This window comes from Oreochromis niloticus, linkage group LG5 (genome assembly GCF_001858045.2).
Source record: "Oreochromis niloticus isolate F11D_XX linkage group LG5, O_niloticus_UMD_NMBU, whole genome shotgun sequence".
Classification (NCBI taxonomy): Eukaryota; Metazoa; Chordata; class Actinopteri; order Cichliformes; family Cichlidae; genus Oreochromis; species Oreochromis niloticus.
In genome coordinates, this window is record NC_031970.2 from 9,745,193 (window position 1) to 9,764,151 (window position 18,959).

An 18,959-nucleotide genomic window follows, 5' to 3' on the forward strand; every position below is an offset into this window, starting at 1 on the left:
GCTATAGATTAAAAAGAAGAGGGGAAAATTGCTAAGCAGAACATTTAGAGCAGCCAACCAAAAACATGTAGAAACAGCACTCTGAGTCATTAAAACCTTATTTTCTGATATATCAAACTGCATTTGTTTTTTGTTTTGCTGCTATGAGTGCTGTTAGATGATGTTATGAGATTCTTTGCAAATTCAGGTGTCGTAAACAAGCTCATTGGGTACATTTTAATGTAAATTTGAAGACAAATTTTTAATTTCTAAGTTGATTCCTGTGACGCACATCTAGTCATCACTACCCTGCACTATTATTTCTGCCCTCATCCTTTTCTGCCTGAGATAAAAAGTACACACATGCCAGACACACAAAATATGCCACTATAAACCATCTTGTATCTACACGTCTACACCCTTCTCATTCCTGAAGTTGTAATAACTTCTGAAGGAACAATCTCCCTGCACACAGTCACAAAATACAGCTGTAGACATTGGTTTTCCAGCAGAGTGGGTTGAGGCCTTGCATCGGCAACGGCGGAGATTCATTGAGAGCATATTGGAAGTGACAAGGTCCTTTGAATACACCCAACTATCTCCTACTGAGTGAGAAGTAATTTTTCAGAGTTGATTCACTGCAGGTCCACTTAAACTGCTGCAGGGCAGATGACAACTGGAAAGCCAGCCAACTCACCTTAGCCCCCATAACCAAACACAAACCATGCAGCAGCACATCTGACATTAAAGCAAACACTAAGATTGAGGTGGGGAGTGCTGCTGCCAGCATAGCATGGTACAGATAGTCTAAAAAATAAAAAATAAAATACAGGTGTAAACATTGAACAGTTCAAATAAGAAACGGTTCTGCAAGGCTGCAGATTTGAAGACCGATGTCATCAAACTTCTGCTTGAACAGAAGAAAAGCTGGTTGGGTGACAGCTCCCATGTCTTATTCAGACTGAAGAAAGCCAGTTAATCTGTAGAAGTAGCTCATGTGCAACTGAAGGAAAAAGATCTTATATCTCACAAGATTACATGAAGTATTATCTTGTTAATCAGCTTGTGTTGTCTTGTTACAGATTAATATCTTATGGTGTTTCATCTTTAGCCACAGTGGAGACAATTCTTTCTGATATTTGAGAGATCTCAGGGCATTAAGGGTGGGCTGTCTTAGAATTAATCATCTCAGAACAATCACCATTCAGCCAAAACTATGAATTCTGTTTTAATGAAGCATTGAGGTTACAACAGACCACTTGTCAGACTTCCATTCAGCACAATAAGTAGTGACGTAGTATCTCACAGAAAGCACAATCAGTGGTTTTTACTGTGTAGCTTATAAAAACATCTGGAATATACTCTATATAACGCACAAAATCTATGTTCTGCCTTTATTTTATGGAATTCTGCTGTTTTCATTTTCAGAAAAAAAAAAGTACTGAATAAAAGTACAAAATGTGTTCACATTCACAGATGAACTCTTAATAGCATACCTCAAAAACCATATGAAGCACAGACTTATGCAAAACAACCAAAATGTTTACCAGCTAGAAAATGTCAAAGACAGCTGCAGGAATTACTGGAGATTCATATCAGAGAACAACCTTTCCTCAGGTGCAAAAGCATATTTCAGAGCAGACTATGTATTCATTTCAAAAGGCCATCAACCTTCAGGCAAATCAGTGTGTAATGTTAAACGGCCTTGCAAGCGACAGCGGAAGCAGTAACTCCTTAGTACTGATAAACCCAAAAATGGTTAGCAATAATATATTTTCAAGAATTTCAACTTCTTGCATTAACCCCACACAAACAAGATGGTCAATTATATATACAGGGTTCAATTTAAAGAGAGTTCTAATGGAAATATTCTAAAAAAAAACAACAACAAAAAACAAATAATATGACTTTAAGTGGGAACAGGAAGGAATGAGATGGTGCTGATTCACACTGTAATCTAAATTAGCCTCTATACCATGAAATTAGTCCTGCAATATCTGTTATCACAACTAGGCCTGGTTGTGGAAAACCATGTTATTTTTTCTGAGATATAATCATTAACAATCACAGGAGAGTCTTCGTCATCGAAGCTTTTTGAGAAACAGGAAATAGGCTGACGGATGAATGGCACATTTGTCTAGTTTGTCCTATCAGTCCCATACTCCCACTTTCTCCCGTTAGGCTCTTGAAATGGTCAGAATGATTTTCTCTGACAGCTACGTATCACTTTTCACACTGTTTTTTGAGCTCCTCATCATCTTGGCTGTCAGATTTGCTCCCTGTGCGCTTCTGCAGTAAAACGTATCAGATGAAGTCATGAACTTGTTTTTAGCCATCATTAATCTAATTTCTCTTTGCAAGGGATGAAGAGTCATGTCAGAAGTGGGCGTGGCCCAAAAGCAAAAACCTGTTGAAGTTAAAACTTGGTGTTGAAATGCTGACCACAAACAGGGTTTCCCAAAATTGTCACTGTCAATGCTGATAATTTAATTTAATGTACTCTCAATGGGAACAAAAGGGCACAAATTAACACACAAGATGTTTTGTTATGACCGTGCCAAAAAGGTGTACTTTGATTTTAAAAAGCCAGGTTTCTACTCGGAAACACAGTCGCTGGCCATTTCAATTGCAGCTGCACATCAGCCGTCCTCTCTCATGAAGCAGAGGGTAAAGACAGAAAGAGACTCAGGTTATATACTTAAAAACTGAACGTCATTTTCAAAAAACCAAGAAGACTCACAATATTCTACCAGTGCCTGTCTGCTGTATTTTGGCTGATATCCTAGAGTAGATGGGGATGACAGAAATATATACACAGATTTGACGAGGTCAGGAAGCATTAAGACCAATAATGTCACAGTGGTACACTCTCCTTTGAAAACAAAAAACAAAAACAACCTGATGTTGAATATCTTGTTTTCACATTCAACCCCATCTTTTAAAACCTGATTTCCAGAAAGCTGTTTTGCATTCAAGCCAGTCCTGGAAATACTAAAGCCACTGCAGAGATCTGCAACACACCAGACTTTGGTTACTAAGCGAAACAATGCTGAAGACAGCCTGCGTTCGCCTAAAAATAAATAAATAAAAGGTTTTCCATTCGCTCGCCTCAACATGCCTACCCTTACAAATGCAATCCACCTGACAAAAAAGAAATAAATAAATAAGAGGTGTCCTCTTTGAAGCAGACAAATGTGTTCTGCAGATCTGCCCTTACTCCTTTAAGTTCCCTCGTAATATTTATCACTTTACATTAGAAATCACACAGCTAGTGCAAGTATTTTACATTCTAATCAGTGCTGCGAAAGGAACATTATAAATATGGACAAGGGTACAGCTGAGATAAATTATTATTTATTCTAAAACGATTATTCCCCTCTTTATCTTCAGAGACCTGAGCAGCTGCTGGATGGCCAAGTGAGCCAGGGAAAGTTTGAGAAATGCTGCAGCTCTTCTCTCACAGATGGGCAGGATGGGTTCTCTAATTGACACTCCAGCATGTTGATGCTGCACAGCAGATCAATAGGAAGGTAGAAGTAGGCTGCCCTGAGGAAAATGAATGGAGAGAGGAGGGCTTAGCTGCACACAAGGATTTGAGAGCTTGGAAGAGGCTGTCACTATGTTTCTAATGAAAGAAAAAAAATTACTGAAATAAGCCTTAAAAGGACATATTGATCGGGTGAATCAAACTTAAAAGTGGAATGGAGAAAATAATTATTTCTTGAACTGAAAAAGAAAAAAAAAATTGCCATACAATTGGTGCACAACACTAGGGTGAGCTAGGCCATCTGTCATTGAGCTGATTTTTAGCACCGCAATACAGTAATTCTAGTACTGTTACAACAGAAAACACGAAATAATTATTTTTTACCTGCATCTACTGTCTTCTTATATATTTCAGTTTTGTGCTGGATTTTCTTTTTTAGTCAATAATGAGTGTTTAGTGCTGCATCGAGCACATTTGTTCTCACTAAATATTAACTCATCAGAAATATTTTAATAGAGACATTCATCAAAAATAATTTATGACTCATCGTGTTATATAACAGCAAATTTGATTCTCTTTAAAGAAAAACCTCATTTCTTAGTGCCCCAAACTTTGGAATTATAAAGCGTAACCATTACTGCGCTCAAAACAAGGCAAAATCTTTTGTTACACAGGTTTCAGATAAGGAATATATTGAGAAGTATAAACACAATTCCAGCTCTGCACAAAGTTACTACTAAAGTATATTTGCATAATATTGATAATACAAATCTTCAAGCCTTCAAACGCCTCCATGCAGAACTACAGAACGGGTCTTGATGACAAGAGTTTTTATTGCCAGCTGTCAAACTATGCATCTGAGACAAAGAGCAATCTTGATATTCGTTTGTGTCATCCTTTACAATAGAGAGAAGCCTCATTCAGATCTGTGCAGCCTGAATGTGAGGTTTATTCTCTCTTGAGTGTGTCAAGTTTCTAAGCAGCAGTGCCTCAGCCAAGCCATGCAGTTAATACTGACAGCTTCCAGTATAGGTGTTAGTTTGCCTAATTAGAAAAAAACAAAAAAGTTTGGCTCAATCTGCCTACATACTTATTCCAGCTTACCATAATTATTGTTTACAAAACTGGCCCAAGGTATAAATACTCCTGAAGAGTCAGGATGCACAATTTCCACAGTAATTATTCAAACAGCTTTTTACCTACTGATATAATCTTTTCAATTCTCAGAAGAAAAAAAAAAAATCAGCAGGGAGTGTGTATATTGCAAAAATAATTAGAGTATCAGTCAGGGTTGGCCGAAATGTTGAAATTTTCCAGCCGGCCACTGTCAGCCCAGAAGCATGCCTCTGCAAATATTTCTCCAGGTGTGTGTGTGTGTGTGTGTGTGTGTGTGTGTGTGTGTGTGTGTGTGTGTGTGTGTGTGTGTGTGTGTGTACATGCATGCACATGCATGCTCACATCTAAAAAGAATAAAATACTATGTGCGACAGATTTGTTTTAAATTGTAAAAACCGCAAAGCCAAAAACAATACATATACCCTAAAAACCCATCAGATAAAGGATTCCTTTTAGTCTCCAAATGAAAGAATTACAGCTTTATATACAGTTTGCTGTTTAAATGATTAGATTGGACAAGCCGTGAGCTCAGAAATGCAGTGGAAACTTCATAAATCATGATAAGGTAGCTAGCTTGCTTTGCCTTGGCTCGTGGATAGCTTGTGAGCTCAAATTCATCAAAGACAGGAGAGGAGACTTCTACACTGGTGCTTCGCTTTATAGTACTTAGCATCTGCCAAACAATGTCAGGTCTCCAGACTCTAAATTCTCTAATCTTTTATGAGGAGAATATTTATCAGTGCCTGTCTACAAGGCTCTAGTTCAACACAACAGAGAAAAGAGACTTCAAATTATGGCACAATTTGGCAGTTGCACTACTTGTAGAAAGGGGCAGACTACTGAATTAGCAAAAATAAAATGACAAAAACATTTCTAAAGAAAAATAAATTCTTTGAACAGCAAGTTTCTTTTTTCTTTTTAAATCTTTCTTGGTTTTTCCAACCAGACTTCTATTTGCAGAATCCTGCACAATCGTTACTCCCCTCTTCAGTTCTGGCAAACCAATCATTACTGGCTGATGAAAAATGCATCACTACCAGTGCACTTTTGTGGCACTGTCTGCACAGACATTGTTTGAACTTGTTTGGCAAGGACCTGAATGTAAGATGTTGTCCCCTTACATGTAAAACTGCAGCTTTATTTACCAGTTATGATTTAAAGTAGGATGTCACTGTGTAAAAATATTCAAACTGTTTAGGTACTATGTGTGAGGCGCACTGTTTTATTGGGGACTTTGTTTAAATGCATGTGAGATGGAGCTGGGCTCTAATTTGAATTTGACCTTCATGTTGATTCTGCACTGTGACTGGCAGGATTTCAGACATGATTTCTCAAAAGAAGACGTGGTGACCTTATTATTACCTACTCTGGTCAGTGGTTTTAAATCAGCACATATATGCAAATAATTTTTCACCACCTCCCCACCATTAATAATTGAGCCTACTGTTCGTTCACAAACTCACAAGTTCTCATGCAATTTAAATTCCATCTAGAGTGAAACCTTTGCTTTTTAAACTTTCATAGTTTTTTTCCCCCTTCAGTTTCATTTTATCAGCTCAGTATGAAGCTCAGCTTTTGTGTGAAAATGGAAGAAGTCAAAAATGTTACCGCCAATAAACAGAGAAGACATGAAGGAATAAATTAAAGCTATCAAAAGAGCTACACCCTGCAAAGCCCACTGATTGGCTGCTGTAATGAAAGATAACGGTAGACACTGCTGTTCTCTTCAGGGCCCAATTTCTAACCTGTGTCTATTTACATTTTGGTACCATTACAAGCAAGAAAAATTTGTAATTAGTGGGTCCCATTTGTAATGTACCAAAGCTGTACAAATAACTATCATTGGATTTCTGTGTTAAGGAAGAAAGATGGGTTCTAGAGGGTCATTCCAAGTGGATTCATGAACCTTTACTCATGTTTGTTTGTTTGTTTTGTTCTCCTGAATCTCATTTTAAAATCCTGAGCAGAACGGTAATTTTAATTTACTTGATCCACAGGGATTATTTTATCCCCCCATGTCCCACACTAATGGTAATCCCATCCAAATGGGGCTTGTGAATATCTAACTAGAGTCATTTGAAATATCACGCCGTTATCCCAACTTGTAAACATTATCATAGCCTTTCAAAAAGAGAGAGAGAAGCAAATCAGTGCATGTTTTTTGCTGATAAATAACAGTAAATGATTTTTCTAGTAATCATCTGATCACTTAATCCGCTGCTACATACTACATATTGCTGAAAAATGAATCAATTAACTTGTTACACTGATGGAATCATGTCCAGTATTATGTATGGATTTGGTACATCACTACCAAAGTGGTCCAATTGGAAAAACAATTTTACAGACAGGAAAATGACTAAAATGATCCCACTTTCTTTCCCTCGACATCTGATGTGTTTTGTCACTGTTAGATATAAAGAGAGATGGGAGCTGGGAGCTTGAATATTTTATCTCCGGGGCGCATTAATTACAGAAACAGCAAAATGCAGTTGACAGTTGTGATTTATTTAGAACCCTGAGATATGTGGTAAATCTTGCTAAGACATGATATTATGCAATAGCTGACTGTGGCCGTTTGATTTCCCTTCGCTGAGAACCCTCAGGAAACCAGGGTGTAATTTATCTCTTGAAATATCAACTTTATGACAACCGCACCAGAGAGCCGCTCCATTTCTGTGCCAGCTACAGAAATTTTAGAACATGCAAACAAGGCTTATTAACACCAGGCCATCGCTGTGTTTTCCCCAAACACAGCAAATGTAATGTGTTGTTTTGGAGATCTTGGAAGACATTTGGAAGTCAAAGTTGAAAACAGAAGGGGGGAGAAGAAGTGGGCCATCCCTAAATTTTTTTGTTTACTTGCGCTGGATGTTTTTCGGTGCAGGCTAATGGAGGGCTAAAGGCCACTGAGCCACATCTAGCAAGAGATAAATGGACTGAAATGTGAGAAGAAGCCCTGATTCTCCTATCCCAGAAGACTGGTGGGAGAAATATAATGCTGCTTGAATAAGCTGAAGACGCTATGCGAAAGGGAGAAATTGTTGACTTCCTGTTCGCTGACTGACTGATTCAATGACTATTATCTTGCTCTAACAATGAAATATACACCTCCACAATCCTCAAGCTCTGTTATGGTTCACAGTGTCTTATCCTTTATTCAGATAACCTCCAATACATTCTTTAGCCTCTCCTGTTAGGAAAAAGGGGGGGAGGGGGGGGGGGGGGCAGGTCTACTTAGTATTCATCACCATTATATTTCCCTATAAAGCTTTCAGTTCCTACCAGCCATCACATGCATACCTGGGGGCCTGAATTGAATATGATTCAGAAGGCAGGCTTGAATCTTGAATCTACAGGTTAAAATATATCCAAACACCTTGGTCTCTCAAAGCCTCTGGCACTGAAGGCTGCTCATTCTTACGCACTATGTGAGCCTGGTTAATGGCCCAGTAAAAAGATGGTATGAGGTGAACCATCTCCAGCCTCCTGTTGACACTAAGCGGCTCTTGGTAATGATGCCTACCATACTTCATCTTGTGGGTCAAATACGCTCTCTTTTCAACTTTGTATTTTAGACTATAATGTACCAAAGCTTAGTATTTACAGAGCGTGAATGCGAAAAGAGACTATAGAGCATGTCCTAGAAAGAGTGTGTGTGTGTGTGTGTGTGTGTGTGTGTGTGTGTGTGTGTGTGTGTGTGTGAGTGAGTGTGAGTGTGTGTGTGTGAGAGAGAGAATAGCATGGGGGTGGTGAGGTCACAGTCGATACTGAAGGCAGGTACTTCTCAGACACACTGATTGATTTACTGTATCTGTTGGGCTAGGCCTGCCTGCCTGTCAGGATTAAGGAATTATGTCTTATCAAACCTGTTCCCCTGACAGACCCATTTCCAACTGAATCACTTGAAGCAGCAACATATGGAAAACTAGGGCATATCTGTAAGAATGAGTGGTTTGCAAGTATAGTGTGTGCTCGTTAGATTTTTCAAGATAATGGGAACAAAGCGATGTGCAGTCACACAAACTTTAAGGGCACGAGATACAGCCGCTGTTCAGTTCATCTGGTCTGAAGTCTGTTTGAATCCAAATCCTATCAGGTCTCTTTACATAAATTGCAAGAGAAAGAAAAATGCAACACATATTTCAAGCAGAGCCATCGCCTTCTATCCCCCAGAGAAAATTGTATGAACAATTTTAATCTATAGCAGCTAATACAAAATACATAAGGCCCAGGGACTCTAGAGAGTAAAAGACTGAATCGGAAGGCCTCCCTTCTGAGTACAAGCTCATAATCTCCACCACATGCAGCGTGAGAAACGTAGTCTTTCAGTGTATCTCAGAGAAGATGGCTGATTATGTGAAAATTTAAGTCTCTGCGCCTCGTGCTTTCTTGGGAACACATAAGTAGACCTGCAAACAAGCAAAAAACACAGAGTCAACAGGGGACAAGCTAACAAAGAGCCCCATATATCCCCAAACTTCACAACAGGACAGTGTTTCCACTGTAATTTCTGCAACACAGCACAAAATAAGCTGGAAGGAAGAGACTGCACAACCAACAGTAAAATCTATCCTCAGTTTAGCTTTCACAACCTTGGTTTATTACAGCTTTCCTGAACTGTTAAAACACTAACTCTCATTCTCTGAAGCAAATTCTCAATGTCCTAAGCTAATCAATCCCTCTTTTGGCAAAAACGTTAAACTGTTTTCACCTAATTAGATGCAATTTGCAGTTCTCCTTTAACCTTTTTGTAAAACTCTAAGTACAACCCCACTCACTAAAACACATTCTGCTCAGCGATTCCGTTATGAAGCATAATGGTAACCACAGGAGGCAAAAGTTAAACTACAGCACAGATGCCATTTCTTAAACACAGAATTGTTCGCACTTGTTGCTAAGAATGATAAACCTGAAGCCCGAAACTGAAGCAGTTCAGAACCCACAGCCAGCAATGGTGAGCTGAATGTTGAAAATATCAGTGGATGGAAACTAACTGAGGTAGAGGAGAAAGAGCAAAATCATTTCAGTAATTTCAGAAGAAATTTGACCCACTGCAACAGACCACATTTGTAAAGTAATAGAAGAACTGTTTAATATGAGACTATACTTCTCACACTATGATTTACTCATAAGAAAAAGAAATTTACTCATCGGTCACTGGTACGCCTGTTCAACTGCTCATTAAAATATCTATTCAGTTAAATACATGGCAGCAACTCAATGCGATTAGGCACACAGGTGTGGTCAAGATGACTTGCTAACGCTCAAACCAAGCATGAGAAAGGTGATTTATGTGACAGACAGGTTGTTTTGAGTCTTTCAGGAAATGCATAACCATCTCCAGTGTTTGCGGAGAATGCTTTGAAAAAGTGAACATTTCCAGTGAGAGGCAGCTCTTTGTGCAGAAATTCCTTGTTGATGCCAGAGGTATCAGAGTAGAATGTCCAGTCTGCTTCAAGCTGACGGAGAGGAAACCGTGACTCAAATAACCACTGAACACAAAACACGTCAACTGTTGAAGCAGATGGGGTACAGTAGCAGACGACCACAGTGGCTGCCACTCCTGGCAGCTAAAAACAACAAACAGAGGCTAAAATTTGCACAGACTGACCAACACTGAATAATGGAAGATTGCCAAAATGTTGCCTGGACTGATGAGTCTTGATTTCTGCACCAACATTTAGGTAGCAGAGTCAAATGGCATAAACATGAAAACATGGATGATGCCTTGCATCAATAGTTCAGGCTGGCGATCGTGAATTGGTGTCTGGGATAATTTCTTGGCACACTTTGGACCCCTTAGTACCAATTAAGCACTGTTGAAACTGGTTTTGTGTTTAAAGTTTTGAGAAAATGAAAAATGAATTATGATAAATGTTCAAATTGTGATACTTGTCAATTATTGAATAAGCTAATCAAAAATATCATCACAGTTTTTAGAAATAAGTGGGGATTTTTTGTTTGTTTTTAAACTAAATTTGAACTTATTTTGGACTTTGGAATGAAAAGCTGCCTAATTTCCTGATCCCGTAAATGCAAAACAATCTTTCCATAAAAAGTAAAATAACAGCTTCAGTCATTATCAATGCTTAAACAACAGCCTAAATCCTCAATGTAAAACCAACCATAATTTAGCCATGCTCTTTTGATCCATGTCCAGCATTGTTTGGGTAACTTTCAATACAGTAAACCCAATTTAGAGCATCTTAAAAGCAAAGCAAAGATGAAATAACATAAATGATGCACTGAAGAGGTGATCTGACCACTCATTCATCCACCTTAATGAGTTCCATCCTGGAGCTTTGTGGGTCTGCATGCACACAGCACTGTCAGCATGTAGCCTTCTGTCAGCCTCTGTACACCTGACTGCTAACAAATCCAGCCCAACAAGGGAATTGCACAATTAAGCAATACAGGCTGCACAGCACTAACAACAGCCCACTTTATACACAGCGCTACAACAGGCTGCCATCAGTAAATCCAACAAACAAAAACGAAAAAAAGACAACGACTCACCGATTATTTTATTGGAAAGACTCACCAGGTGCCTTAAGAGAAAACATGCAATTTTTTCCCTATTTCCTTCTCTGCCTTCTCAGATCCGGATTTTAAGGACCCAGATTTCCCAATGAATGCAACTTTAAGTCAATTTTAGGAAGCAGCCCAGACCTGAATGCTAAAAGAAAAATGAAGCCATCGACCCCCCAGTGCTGCAGCCTGGCGTTAAGCAAACATATAAAGTTAGCCTTAAGCTTTGATTCTATCTTTAGTAACTTTCCATTTGATTTACTGTAATTAGCTTGCTTGAACTCACGACATTTGCTTCGCTTTTTATTTTAGGTTCACGGTTTCAACTGTAATTGGAAAAATGTGTTTTTAATTAAAATGTGCACCTGGCTTCTTTTGGCTTGACTGCATGGTTTTAAATAGCCGTGAATGGGCATTAAATATAGGTTGCTCTAGAGGGCGCTCTTTCCTCCAAACAGAAATCAATAACATAAATGATGTTATGATGTTATTGCAAACCTCTAATTTTGAAGAAATCAATAACGTTTAGAAAGGGGCAAAGAGGCAGTTTTTTGTTTCGTTGTTTTATATAGGCATTAAACTCTGCAAGTAGGAGTGAAACTAAAGCACCATTTTTTGTCTTAGTTTGCTACTTCCTTTTTTTATTTAACGTTGCCTTATCTTCACTGATGTTGCATACATGGCATGTGTTATTTTTCTTACCCTCGTGCATGCCATTGTGATTTTTCAGCAGCCTCTTCTTCATCATCTTATCTTCTATCTTATCTTTAATGCTTATCGTTAAGATTTTTCTTTTCCCCTAATAGCAAAGATTCATACAGCTGCGCATTCTTCAGAAGCAAACTTTATTTTTACGTTTATAAGAATAACTAGTTTGGAGTCAACTTTTTTTTGACTTTGAGTGAAATGACTGGGCAATGCTGACACGTGTCCAGAACCATAATGAAATGTCTACCCTTTTGTTTACACGTTCTTCTTTTCAATTGAATTCAGGTTTGTTCATATTGTGCCAAATCACAGCAACGGTCGCCTCAAGGCACTTTGTACCGTGAGACCCTGCAGTAAGGTATTGTATTGTGCCTTTGAGTATGCAACACAGGATTATAGCTAAATAAATGAGAAAATGAGTCTTGTTTCATGCACACTGATAGTGTCCACACAAAACGTGTAATTGTTCTCTGTGTCTAATTCGAATCAATTTTACACTTGCTCTGTCAGACTAGAATTCATCACCACGATCACATTGATGCAGCCATCCTCCTTTTCTGAATGTCCACTGACCAGTGCTCATCAATTTGCAAACCTCTAATTTTGAAATCACAGACCATCTTGTATATAATGCCTACCGTGAAAATGTGTCTGTTTTTGTTTGTAGGCTTGATGGCTAATTTTAAGCATCTTTTCATCATGCGTACAGACAAGCTTTTTTATGCATACTTAATATATTTATGCTTTCAGCATGAGATTGAACACCCGTTCACTAACCTGAAAAGACACCTTTCACTATGACCCATCTTCTCTCACTTTCTTTGATGATGTGAGTGTGAATTTTATTTTTCTGTTTTTCAAGAACAGAGTTCCCATTATCCAAATGCTTGTATGAATTAAAAGCAAACATTCTCTGTAGTGCAACAGCCTGCAGGTCCTTTGAGACCTGCAGCAGATGTTGACAGTACGGGCACTCCTTCCGGAGCTGCAAGTGAGAGTAGCCATTCACCACGAAATGCACAGGCAGGCAGAATGTAGGCTGGAGAGCCTTCTGTTCACCAGCTTCAGCTTACCATAAGTGCAGCAAAATTGTACCTGGCAACTGTGTCTAAGTCATAGCTGATGTCTTTGTTACGGTGGAACAGCTTTGGCAGTCTTTGACAGGGTTTGTCAATAAAGACTAAGAAATTGTTTATTGAAATGTCACAGAAAGTCGCCTATAGACCCAAGCTCAATTCAAGCTTAGTAAAAATTGAGACTGTGAGTGTTGGGTATAGCAGCAAAAAGTCCAATATGAAAAGAAGCAGGAGCGCATAGATGTGACTGAAGTAAGTATATAACATTATTTGATCTGTAAGGGCAGATGATTGGATAAGATAAATGGTATTGCTTGAGAGGAGATCACAAAAATCCTTGCCAAATACCCCAATACAATGTGAGATAGCAGTGACCTTAAATGTGATTGCTACCTTGCATTGTTTGAGAAAGAATATGAAAACATTGTGGCAGGAATTTGTGTCAGACAGTAATACTAGTTTCAGCATTTGTCAGAATGAGTAATGAAAAACTGGTGAATCATCTGTTGTGCTGTAAGCGGCTATTCACAACTGAACCCTGCTAATAAACCTGAAGTCAAATAATACTGCTATAGCAGAGACTATGCTGACAAAGAGAAGAGTAGGAGGCCAGCCTAACAAATTCCAGTGCATCTTTTTGGACGTGAGACAAACAGATCAAAGAAAGAACAAACACCAGACCTTCCCTGCATATCAGCCAACAAGTGAGCGTAATGTGCAAGTGTCTGAACTGCACAGCCTATAGGTCTTTACAAGTGTGTAATTGCTATGTGACACTTTTGAAGCCAGCACGACAATGCAATATCAAATAAGATTATCTGAATGAAAAAGAAGGGGGCCATTGTTCGAGGAGAAAGATGTCTCTTCTAGAAAATAATACCGCCTCTCTGTCTGCATTCATGTCACAGTTCAAACATCAGTTTACACTGCCATGCCTTCACAAGTTGCCCTGAACACTGTAACAAGTCTTCAGGGGGCAGGAGAGAAGGATGTCACTGACAATTTTGCAGAGCATGAAGCTCGACTGCTAATGAGATTTCTTTTTCTACCAGCAGCAAATATAAGTAGTCATTTCCTGCACAAAGAGCACTTCTTAAAAAGAAAAAAAAGAGAACATGGCAGTGATGCTCCTTAAGATTTCATTTGTGTTCTTTTTATGTACTAAGCTAAATCAGCTCATATTAATTCTCCATTTTATTATTGTTATTGTTGCATTTTTTTTTAAATTTATGTATTGTGTAATATTGCTAATTTGTGGCATTGTTTTGTTTTGCATTATGCAGCCTTTAGAGTGCCCCTGTGAAACACTTTCAATAATTTCCACTATTACTCAGAACATTTTTGGTTAATGGGCGCTCTTTTGATGCTGTTCACAGCCTCATCCCACAGTACGATGTGGACATCTCCACTGACCACTTAAGCAGGTGCTAATTAACTGACACAACCTTGGAAACCAATTTGTGATTATTTTCATTTCACATTCATAACCCATTACGTCTAACAAAGATATGTTCAGAAATACATTTGGAAGATGGCCCTATTTTGTCTGCATCTGAAGTAATAACTAAACAAGAAAATGACTGTGCCTGGAAATGAATTTCATTTTAAAAAGTTAGCGCCACTTATTAACTACATTCAATTTGCAGCGATGAGTGTAAGTATTAAACTATACAAGCACGTCAACCCTAGCCCTGCATTCACATGCAACACAACAATGCTTGTGAGCATGAAAACTGCCTCTTGCAAAGTGTGGCTGATGAGATATGCATATATTCATGAACAGGTGTAATGTGTTCTGAAAAAAATACAACTTGAAATGGCCTTTCAGCACAAAGTGGGAGCAACTGCGAATTATCGATGTTCCTGTTCATATGCATGCAATAACATTACACTAAAGATAAAAAGACAACAGCATAAAAATATTGGGACTAATGTGAAGGGTTATGTATTTCAATTACATATAAATCAACATAGTAATAAACTTGATTTGATGCATAACCGTCAGATAAACATCAATGAAATGAAGTACGTTAAAGTATTTAAAGTATAAATGAACTGGATTTATTAGCATAAATATAAGCTTAATGGGGATTTTTTTAAACTATGCTGTGCAAAAGGATTACAAATTAGAAAAAAAAATTAAATATCATTTTGAACATTAAAATAACAAAATATAAACATATTTGAGTGACTTGTCAATATCAATATACAATCCAGTGACGACAGGCATCTGAATGGTCTTTAAAATTTTCTTTTGAATGACTGCCCTGACTTCATAAAGCCGTATAGACAATAACCTTCTGTGTCTGAACAAGGCTGTCCAGGGCTCCTTTGAGAAAAGCTTGGAGAAAGGTGGCAGAGCACATACACCTTTGGTAAAAGAAAGGTCAGCGTCTTTAGAGCTATAATGTTTCAGAACCATAGCACTGCTATTAAAGAACTTTTATATAACATAAGGTTGCCTGTATATTATATTTATCTCACATACTATTGAATAAAATTAGAAAAGAAATGCCTAATTGCTCAGAGCCTGGGTAGCAGGTCTGAAGCTCTCCTTGGATACATTTGAAATATCCTCACATTGATGTTTCTCTGCAAAAATGTTAACCATGTTCAAAATTCAATGATACAAAATACAGGGGAGGCTGATGTCATTAGTGACCTGTTTTTAATGTTATCAGCCCACTTCATAAATGGCCATTATCAGCTGTTATCAGTCCAATACTTATTGCATGTAGGAGGGCTCTTTCCACTTATTTGCAGGATCAGCGGGAAATTATAACACCTTCCACTGGGGAGAAGTTCCTCCGTAATGAGTGGAGTGTCTCCACTGGCAGGAGGAGTGGTGCTGACATTGGTCACACACGAGCCAGGAGATTAAGAAATATCTTTTGGACTTGAATGATTTGAATCACATTTTGCTGTTGAAATTGCTTACTGCTTATTGGTTGGTTTTAGGCTGTTTGGTTCAGTATAAAGTACCAATCAAAAAAACAAAAAAAACCCTAGAACCTTCAGAGAAGGTGATGCAGCAGTTTAGCGCTGCACAGCATAGATTGTCCTGGGTTTGAATCCACCAGCAGGCCTTTTTTGGTGGGGTTTGCATGTTTTCCCTGTTTGTTTATGGCTTCTGCCTGGATATTCCAGGTTGTTGCTCTTCTGCAGCCTAAACATGCTAGATTTATTGGTAATTCTTAATTGGCCATAGGAATGAATGTGAGCATGTCTCTCCTGCAGTAGGCGGTCAACCACTCCAGGGTGTACCTCATCTTTGGCCCTATGACAGCTGGGGTAAGCAGAAGAAAATGAATGGACAATCTTTAGTAAGCAAGCAACGTGTTACCAAGCTGAATTTTGTCATTTACCACATGCCGTTCTACGTGCACTTCATCACAGAACAGCTAAAGGTTTTCTAGACTTATAAGCTGAGCTGATTTCTGTTTATCACTGATTACAGTGGACGATAAGTGAATACCAAGCTTCCTACCGGGCGGAGAGGGTGTCTGCTGGCCATATCTATGTAACTGATTAAAACTGCTGATGGCCATTCAATTCAATTTCAAGTGAAAATACTGAACTTGCAGTTCGAATAAATGTTTGAATATTTGTGCCAAGTTTTGCAACATTTTCCTGGTTGAGTAAAAAAAAAATCATTGTTGGTAACAAGACTGAACATCACAGGATCACCTGCGTCATTAGGATTTTTCTCTCCACAGACAATGTCAATACAAAATTTCAGTATATTTACAGTGAGTTGAGCTGTTGTTTCATTCTGAACAAAACTGATAGATCATCAATCAAACTCAGAGTCCCATCATAAAACCTTTCACGTTCTGCATGCATTAAAATAATAACGCATCTTACTAATAGTTCAACTAGAGCAACACTGCAGTTAAGCTGATTATGCAAGTCTCACTCTGTGCATATAATGTATCACAATAATGCAGTTTACATGTCATAGGAGAACACTACTTAGGCATACATTTCTCAGACTTCCCATTAAGACAATGCCTAACATGTCTCAAAATAGCTCTGTGAATGCCAGTAAGAGCTCAACCTATGCTTTCTCTAATACTAATTATCCTAACAAGCACGGCACTGTGTACACGACTTTACTCATGTTACACTTGTAATCGCTTTATTTTTGCATTTTTCATGCCAGGCATGATCTATGGTGATGACACTGCCATCAGTCCAATGGTGTAATTGCTCAATAAACACTAATTGTGACAGGTGAATGTAAACTTCACAATACATGTCTCCATTTTACATTTGTGACAATCTCACCTTTTTATCCTTAACATAATTTTACAATAAATGCAAAGTTTCTTATCACAAAAAAGAGGAACATTATTTTGGGCAACACTGAAATTTGCATCTCAACAATGACTACTGTGGAGACGTGAAAAAGGAAACAAGGATGTCTTGCTTTTGTTTGACATCTATGCATTTTTTTCAGTGTTATGTAATTACAGATGTCCTTCTACCTTTATATTTTCGGTTAAAAAAATTACAATTTGGGATTTCAAAGCTCTTACTAGACAAGGGTAATATGTTAATGTGGTCATTTCAAATTCTTTTCATCTTCTTTTGTGCTGTTTTCAGATTCTCTGGTAATAAACTGATATCAGGTACGCCCCGTGTTTCTTGCCTTCTTTTCCATGGTGCACCTTCAAAGCCTATAAAATATCCAACTGGACAACAAAGGAAGAAGGGAGAAAAAAAATCAATGTAATTGAACACTGTGTGGCCACTGAGATAGCGAGGGTAGATACAATCCTCTACTGTAAAATAACACGCATTATCATCATCCTGCACTTAGATGAACCAGCAGAGACAAAGCAGAAACTGTACAAATTCCAGCCTCTGGAGTGCTAGGATTGTTGATATAGTTTCAGGGTATGAAACCTGCATAAAGGAAAGGAAAAGGAAAAGCCAAGGACAGATTGCTCTTTTTTCTGTCGTCCTAGTTGTCATGGAGGTAGTAGTAACATGTTGTAATGTCAGGGTTTGATGTTGCTCATTAGGCCAGTAATGATTTGTGGATGGATTGTAGGTGTGGGAGCTGTGTCTCGTTTGAAGCCATATGCTGGCAGCCAGGGTACTTCAGACACTAGTGTTTACTGGGAGATCCAAGCTATTTTATTGCTTCTAATGTCATAATTTACATTCAGCTAGTGGACTCTAATGGATCCAGTGCTCCACATCTTCCCTCTTTGTTCAGCTGAACAATCAAAACGTGGGAAATGGAAATAAGTTTTAATCTTTTTGATCTTGCAGCTCAGTATAATTGTTTTATGATGGTATTATTAGCAGATGTTGCAGTTGTTGTATTATTACTATTATGATCATTATTACCTTTGCATATCATATATATATTTATAGTTTGGACACCCAGTGAAAAACCTTTTATATTATTTTGCCTGTGATGACATCCTGGCAGGGATTTGCTTTTACACCAGGCAGTATGACTCTTTACCTCCCTAAGAGATACCAAACATCTGTCAAAAATTATCAGCACTGTGACATAGTGATGGCAAAGACAGTCAATATTTAAGCTGCAGTGTTCTATATATATATTGACAAAGAGGGTTCTGCTTTGCATTTTGAAGCTACAGCACATCAAATTTCCATTTAAAAACACATTTGTGTTTGGAGGCTGCAAGCCAGTGCCCCCTCAAAAGTAAATGAGACCACACTGATTAATTCTGGTGCCCATGGAAGTAAACAAGATATATATATATAAATTTAAGGGGGGAAAAAATGCATCCTAATCAGCAAAAAGCTATCGCAGTGACCAGGGGAAAATGGTCTCTGCAATATTTCTTTTGCCAGCTATGAGCTCCTGTCCCTATAAAGCAACTACAGACGAGTCAGTATTGCTTTGTGCAATCTGATGACTTATCAAGCCATGATTTCTAAGTGCTGGGCTTAAAATTGCCAAAATATTTTGCATCCACTGCCACAGATGGTTAATGATTTATACAATGTTAATTTATTTTAACAGCTGATGTTTTAAAATTCTTCACCTAATAACAAAGCTCTTGGGGTCAAACAATCAC

At 38.2% G+C, this 18,959-nt stretch overlaps 1 protein-coding gene across 6 annotated transcripts in view; it reads right to left on the minus strand.

Moving 5' to 3' along the window:
* Positions 1 to 18,959, minus strand: part of LOC100700221 (metabotropic glutamate receptor 4) — a 183,902-nt gene that overhangs the window by 150,333 nt on the left and 14,610 nt on the right. For 3 of the 6 annotated variants that reach the window (XR_001225175.3, XR_003220071.1, XM_005458422.4), the window contains exon 1: positions 11,102 to 11,510. The exons of 1 other annotated variant lie outside the window; for it this stretch is intronic. The gene's annotated coding sequence lies outside the window, so the exon portion shown is untranslated. Of the gene's footprint in view, positions 1 to 11,101; positions 11,511 to 18,959 lie in introns of those variants that run through there. 2 more of the 6 variants (XM_013276610.3, XM_013276609.3) reach the window with 2 other exon arrangements.